Consider the following 8,493-nt stretch of genomic DNA (forward strand, 5'->3'; position numbering starts at 1 on the left):
ATGTTAGGTCTTATAGCAAAAGCAACTTGGATGTTTTTTTTCGGGTGAATTATTTGGTTAAATTAATGGTATATTTAAATATGTTTGTTAAGCCTCAGATTTAGTGAATACTTTTTGGTATAACATTGGATGTATATATAAATATGGGCATTTTGTATACCAAATTGTGTAATTTAATTACATAGGTAAAAACATTATGTTCATTTTGGAAATTAATTAATAAGTTGTACTTAGGTGTATCAAATGAGCGAGTTTGGTTGAAATTTGAGATATTAGAATGGGTTGAAGTAGAAATCGGGTTAGGTTTTGACCCACCCAAGTTTACTTTGGGCTAAAATGGGTTGTGTTCGAATGGGCTAAAACACAGATTGGGTCTTGACCCACCCAATTTGACTCGATTAACCTCAATAATATTCACATTGTATTATTTAACTTTTTTAATCACAATTTGAATTTCTGCTCACGATTTTATTTTCAAAAGGTAATATATGGATAGATAAATCCTAAAAGATGTTAAATTCGAGTATAATTTATACATTTAATATAGAAACATATCTTCGTAAAGAGTTTTAAAACGGGTTGAAATTGGAGATTGAATTGGGCTCAATGGAGGATTCTCTTTAAATGGGTTAGGCATGAATATGTTGAGATTGAACCGAATTCAAATTATCATGAATACAACCCTTAAAATTTTGGGCGGGTTGGCAGGTTCCCTCTATTTGGGTTCATTTTTGACACCCCTAGTTTACTCTACACAAGTAGTTACATGAATTACAATATTGAAAGGGGGTGAATGATGCAAACACAATGTACAAAGGCTTAATTATTACAATATCTTCCTAATTGGGTGTGGACACAACCATTTTTCATTTAAAACTTATGTATGTCGTTAGTGGTCCATCTCCACCAGTGAAGATTAATAACGATATGAGATTCCTTGTAGTCCTGTAGTTTCTGCTATCATATACAGGAACAAGTATCGTGAAAATTATTATTCAACTAGTAATAAGAATTATCAAAATACTTATGCAATCCCAATTGAACCATTGTCTTGCATAAGCACTTGAGATATTCAATCACATGTTTTGGAATAGGTAATGTTACCGCCAATTGCAAGAAAGAAACAAGGCACGCCACCAAATAATGATCGGAAGAAGAGACTCAATGAAGGAAAATAGAAGAGAAGTAAAGTAACTTATAGTAAATGTTGTACACCCATGGGGAGGACTCCATATGATGAGCACCCATTAACCTAGTTACGGAATATATATATATATAGAACACCCGATGAGTAAATGATATGGTTGGCCCATTGGCTCTTATGTAGGTGCTAAAAAAACTTTTAGTGTTGTTAAATTAGGGTTTGAATGATATTGTTAACATGTATTTTTTATATTTCTGACTCTGCTACTTTCAAAGCATCCACAACTTTAAAATTCTAGATCCACCACAATACACCCGGCAAAAAAAGAAGACTTGCCCCAAATTTATGGACCAGGCTTAACAGTAGTGTATTATCTTTATTTAAAATTTATTTGAAAGATAATGTAGTTGAAACTATTAGTTTTATGTTGGTTGGATGAATCATATATTGGTGTATTGAATGACATAAACATTCTTGTTTGCGAGTTTTTGATATTAACATGTCTGTATGCACAAATTTATATACTTAGATAGTTACGAATATTTGTAAATTTTATCATATAAAACTATGATTTCTATAATATTGGAAAAGTATTATAAAATTATTATCTATTACAAAATATTGGTGTAATTATCGTTGAAAGAGTGGTGTGTAATCCTATCCTTTACGATACTATAAAATTGCGGCATCTAAATCTCCATGTGTATTCGCATTCTTACGATACTGTTGAAAGAAGTTGGGTCAAAGATTTTAATTGCTTTACAATATGTTTTCTTACGTGAAACTTTATGTTCTTAGTATATATAATTTTAAGCAACTAAGTAACTTAACAAAAAGATAGTGTACCATCAAATTAAAACACAAACATTTTGACAATATAACTATCATCTATAACAAGTGATAACAAACAAAAGCACAGTGATCGAGAAAAAAAACTAAAATGATATAAAAACCCACTGTCAATGACCCAACCCACTAGGTCGTGCGGGAACCCACTCTAACATATAAGTAGGAGAACCCTCATATCCCAATAGTAAAACCTTCGGAACTGTAAATAAATGAAAATAAATATAATACTTCTAGACACACTTTTTAATACAATTTGTAAAATAGTTAAAACAACTCCCACTGATCTAGCCTAAATAGGTACAAGAGCTACTAAGAGTACAATTGGACAGCACAGTAAAAGACACAACTCCCACCATGCGGATGGAAAAATAGAAGATGCTAGGGATGTTCTTTGTCTTCACCTAATGAAACTTCAACAATCCTGCATTCAAACTATATCAAAAATACATAGCAAGAGTAGTTGGTAGGCATCATCTGTCAAACCCGACCCCCACCACATATCAGAAGAAACCAACTAGTTAGGATCATGAGATAATCCACTTGCTTCTCTATCCTTGTTCTCCCTTTGAAACGCCCCAATCACATGCTAGCACACTGAGTATTAACTCCTTTTCCAGTCAATCCCACAAATCGAATTCTTAAATCATAGCTTAACCATTAGAAATCCTCAAGTACAACTACCACCCGTTCCACTAACCATACACATCCTACCCTTGCTTCCTCGTCACCTTACCCATCGTAGTCATAGGATACATTAATTCAAGCTTCCTTAGAACTAGCCCAATCTCTTACCTCAAGGTGAAATCCACCTAAATATAATTCCTCGCATACACTATCTCTACTCTCGTTATTACAACTCCTGCATAACCAAGTACCAATCGCCCAACAAGTATCCACTAGTACAACATATATAAGTCTATACAACACTATACTAACAAGAGAATATCAAGCATGTAGAATATTATCAACTTACAAACAACGTCACATTTCACATTTTATATCACATCATTGGTCCTCTCATAGGACCCAAACCCAAACAGTTAGCTTGCCGGAATGTGGTAATCAGATCCATGTTTATGTCGATACATGGCAGACGATCCCATATTTATGTCGGAATATGGCAGTCAATCCCATATTCATATCGGAATGTGGCAGCCGATCCCATATTTATGTCGAAACGTGGAAAGATGATTCAATAAGTATGTTGAAACGTGGCAATCCGATCTCATTGACACACCACAATCACAATCACAAGCATATCATCAAGATTATACATTTAAGTCATGATTTCGTGGCAATGATAATTCATATTTCTCATTTACATCAAGACTGATCAACATTGTAACATGCATACATATACAAATAGCATAATCACGCAAGAACAAGTTTACATCATACATTCATATAATCATAACCATCACCTACTAGTTACTCCTCATTCCACGTCATTCATTCAAAATTAGGCCATGCTAACCCTAGTTCATCATCTAAGGCTCCTAGACATTAACCAATACTTCTCACTAGGCACAAAACCCAAATACATTGAATTCTAAGGATTATTTGTGGAATTTAAGCTGTGCACGAAGGTCTACGCATAACCCTTACCATTGATTTATGTATATCATGCAGTAAGCACAGATTTATAACTACTCAATTGTAAAAACCTATAGCACCTGGTTGCCACGCAATTGAACATAGTTTTGAATTTGATTTGACTTCTTCAGAGTTCGTGACAGTAGATTTTCCCAACAATTCGCGAGATTTTGCCATCTTTATGCTTGAAATCTCCTTCTTTTCCATTCCCAAGCTTCCAACAGCTTTTCTGGAGTTTCTAGGGTAATTAACGACTTATTTAGGTATTTTGTTAAGATGGAGAAAATATGATTTCTGTTAATTACGTTCTAACTCACTAATCCGCACTGGCACCGACTTATCCCATGTGGCACTACCGTTCCAACGGCACATGGACCGCTTTAGCGGGACAGCGCCCAGGTTCCTGCGGATATTTAAACTTCTTAAATAACGACAGTTCTGGTCGATGCAATAACACGTAGTTTACCAACATAATAAAACACAACATTATGACAATATGAATTGTTTACCACCATTACAAAACACAGCAGTTTGTCCATATGAATGTCAGTTATAGCAAATATATTAAAATTATTCGATTATATTGTTTTGAACTAGATCCTTTAACCACTTCCTTTTTACACTTCATGTTGTTATTAACCATAGAATCCATTTTTTCTTGAACCTAGTTTGTTGAGGAATAATTAACGACAACATATTCATTCAATCCTTTTACAATTTTGTTGTCGTCCTTTATACTCTTGTTGACAGGCGATTGAGTGAGCACATCCAACCTAAAGGAAGGTCTTGAACATATAATAGATGGACTATCAACAACTACAACTGATTTATTAAATCAATAAAGGGTCAACAATGGTGACGAAAATGGTGAAATTTATGAACTTGAGTTCAGGTATTAGTGCAAGCACTGGCATAGTCAGGAATCTAACAAAGGGTGCCAAGAAATAGGACAATAAAAGTACTTTTTAAAAAGTAAAACTAATGAGATTAGACAAACGATCACTACCTCTTTTTAAGGAGGTAAAACCACTTGGCTACAATAGCTTGTTGCGTTAAGATTGTCCAAAATATTTTAATTAATTATTATGTAAATTATTTTAATTGTATATGTGATATTTTTTTCCGACAAAGGGTTTCCAAATGGAAATCCTGACCCCATGAGGCTAGGCCATTGGGTGCAAGAGGCGATTTTGATGGAAGAAGATGAAAGGTGATGAATAAGTTTGATCGAAGGGAAGAGAAAAAGTTAATTACCTAGAAATTATAAACCACATATGGAGTAATTATGGATAACTTAATGGTAACATATTTTTTAAAAAATTTTATATAGATTGTATCAAAAAGGAAGAAAGTAAAATCTGATAAACTTTAAATGTTTAACGTAAAAGGTGAGAGAATAAAAAGTAAGGAATATAGTTTAAAATGTACTAAGAGAAATAAAAGTTGACAAAATTTTATACCATAATTATCATCCCGATAGAAAATGGCATATAATCCAAAAAGTAGGAGAGGATAAAATCAAAAATAAATTATTAATTCAAATTAAAAAACTAAACAATATGCTAAGTATGCAATTTTAAAATTATATTTGTGATTAAATAGAAGTGTGTATATATATGATAATTAGAATCATCAGTAGTATATTATTTTAATTTTCACTTTAATAACTAATAAAAGAAAAGGTTGGAGAATCTCAATTATTAAAACTATTACTACTTGTAACTTTTCTTGGTTCTCCTAATTAGTAGTAATTGCTTTATTTTCAATATATTTTCCAGCCGATCCTCGCCAAAATAACAAACATTTGACTTGATTTATTCATAATTCTTTAGTCATTCTTTTTTTTATAATAATAATAATAACAATAATAATAATAATAATAATAATAATAATAATGTGTTTCAATTTTTTTAGTTTTAAAATATTATTAAAATGTTTTTTAAAACATCAATGATATTTTTTTAATGTTTTACTAGGTTTAGAATAATCAAGAAACACACATTTGAGAATATGAGAGGTTGATATCATTCACATGATAAATATATTATGGTATATGGGTGTTTATGGAAAATGGCATGGAAGAACAAGGAAACCTAGTAGCTACTACCTAAAGAGTGAATAATATACCTTCATATTGAGTATCTTATACTTCACAAGCACATATATAAAACAATAGAGAAAGTGATAATTGATTAATCTATGAAATATCATTCAATATTAGAAGTAAATTGTATCAAAGAACAAATATTATAATTGCAAATAAGTAGAAGATAAACTCCAATAAAGAATAACAATTTTAAAATCTTACAAGTTCTTAATATATATGACAATACCAAATTTCTAATATTGGAATATTAGAAATGATTGTTCATAATCTTAATGAGGTCATAGATTACCGCGTGAGGCGACGGTAATATAAGTTATCTAGTTTAAAAGAAAAACAAATATTCATCCGTTTCATACATGTGGACATTATTTCTTTGTTCATATATCATTGGTGAAAATCATTTACATTCGAGAAATTGGTATCAAGATACTAATGGAGTGTAGTGGAGGAGTCAAATATTAATTATCCCGTATAAATTGTGTAGTAATTTATGTCATAATTTACTCGACAAAAGTTTAGAGAACTTTTAGCTCACTTGACATATGTTTCATACATAATGAGTTATGTTTCTTGCGAAATAAATTGTGGGTGTTATATGTCTCTTACGACATAACTTGTGGATTTGGAATTTGAATGTTTATCTCGCATGGCATAAGTGCATTAGGAATTAAGTTGTGCATTTCAGCACGACTTATTATGTTTTTTAAGGCGTAACTTGTGGTAGATTGTGATACAAAAATATAAACTTATATCAAATATTTTTTTTGTTGTTGTTATTTGGTTTCAGTGATACATTTGATCATATATCTTTTACTTAAAATATTGATGGACAAGAACTAAAACTCTATCATATTTGAGAATAAAATTTAAGATTAGCCCAAAATATGGACTTATGAGTCCATTTATACTGGACAGCCAACACGATTGGCATACATATATTGGTCTGTCTAAGAAACAAAATAATGCTTTTATATTTGAAAGAATAAATTTAATTTTAAACTTTTCGATTTATCCTTAAAAGAGATGATATATAAGTAATTTTATACAGATTTATAATTTGTTTTAGGCTTTTATATTTCTTTTAAAATTAAATTCTATACTTAATCAAATAATATCACATTATGATTTGGAACAACGATAGTAATATAATAGTAATAATTAGTGGTCCAATAGACGTGAAAATGAAATTTAAAAAACTTTTAGGAACAAAGAAACACATTTTGTCATCCAAGATAAAAGAAAATTAGAGAGAATTGTGAGATGAATCTAATGATGATGATAATTGTCATTTTTTTATTATTATTATTGTCATAGTTCACTATCATAAATTATAATAATCTCTGCATATACGAATACTTAAAATGATTTTGTTACTCAAATAGTCATTCAATTATTAAAAATTATGTAATAAAGTCGTAATTCTTTTGTCATACAAATATCACTCTTCCATTAGTATTTCTCTCTCAATCATGTTGATCAATTATTCAATGTTTGCGCCCTAATAATCTTCACATAAATGAATACTGACACATTGATTTTCAAAATAAATAATTTCATTCAATTAACATTATAGCATATTAATACCTAATCAAACATACGAAAACTTTAATTCAGATCCTTGAAATTTTTCTTATATGGTATGATTGAGTTTATCACTCATCTCTGTAGTAAAATAATTCTTCCAATCTTCAATTTCTCCTTTATGAAAGAACAAATTATATGCATCTCCAGTTGAAAAGTGTTCATTTGTATTCACTTCGAAATTTCTCAACTACTCAAAGCTACACATTTTTAATATCTCATCCACCACTCCAAAATTTTCCTCCTCTATGGAAATTGGACATTCCAAGAATTCAGCCAAGCGTTTAAGCTGAATTTTTGGTTTCTTTTCAATTTCTTCATACATTAAGAAAAGCATTTTGGTAGGATATTCTATGCTTTGTTTCCAAAATCTAATACGTGATTCCAAAATGGGCCATAAAGGCTCACCCCCTCACAAAAAAGATCTAACATTTCTTCAATGGAATTGGTATCGTTGTGATAAAGTAATAAATTGATTGTGAAATGTCATATAGAAATAAAAGTGTCCCTAGGATTCCTACATAAGTAGACAAGTTTGGTTTTTGAACCTGGACTGATTTTGGGAATGAAACAAAGGATACGTGAGTTGCCAAGAGTCGAGGTGAAGTAAAGGATGAAAAATCAGGGACTCAACCATCAATATCGAGTTCATGCTCCAAGAATGGAACAAGAACGTGAGGGTTATTGACATAAAGGGTGATTAGGTTCAGAAATACGATGTTTCATTCGATTCACCAAAGCAAATAAAAGTTACTTTTATCAAGTAGTTCCTGATTTGGAGTTGTAACAAGAATGATATCACTATCTTCGGCTTGAAATTGTTGTTGAAATGCAGTCACACCTTGAAGAAATCTTGGTGGTGTCCAAAAACCTTAATAATTGTAGATATATAATCCAACCATCCTTTATCTTTTTGTTAGATGGAGAGCAATTTCTTACACTCTTCACTTCTGTTATCTTCCTGTAAATAATTGGGAGAAGAAGTTGTCATTATTTTGAGGATTGAGTGTATTCTTAAAGTTTAAGGCTTTTATAATAGGGAAAATGCACAAGTACAGTAATTTTTTACCCCTTTTCGGCCTACGTGGCACTAGCTTAAAAAAAAGGTAACCAGCATTGCATAAACAGTTATATATATTAATTAGGCTCCACAACCTAATAGTGCAATGATCCAAAAAGGCAAACAAAGTACATTTTATTTTATTGGACCTAAACTTAT

General features: G+C 31.0%; 1 pseudogene; it reads right to left on the reverse strand.

Annotated features, from left to right (window-relative positions):
* Positions 1-7,281: 7,281 nt before the first annotated feature.
* On the reverse strand, positions 7,282-8,265 carry LOC107004322 (annotated as a pseudogene).
* Positions 8,266-8,493: the final 228 nt, after the last annotated feature.

The sequence above is a fragment of the Solanum pennellii genome, chromosome 11, assembly GCF_001406875.1.
Source record: "Solanum pennellii chromosome 11, SPENNV200".
Taxonomy (NCBI): domain Eukaryota; kingdom Viridiplantae; phylum Streptophyta; class Magnoliopsida; order Solanales; family Solanaceae; genus Solanum; species Solanum pennellii.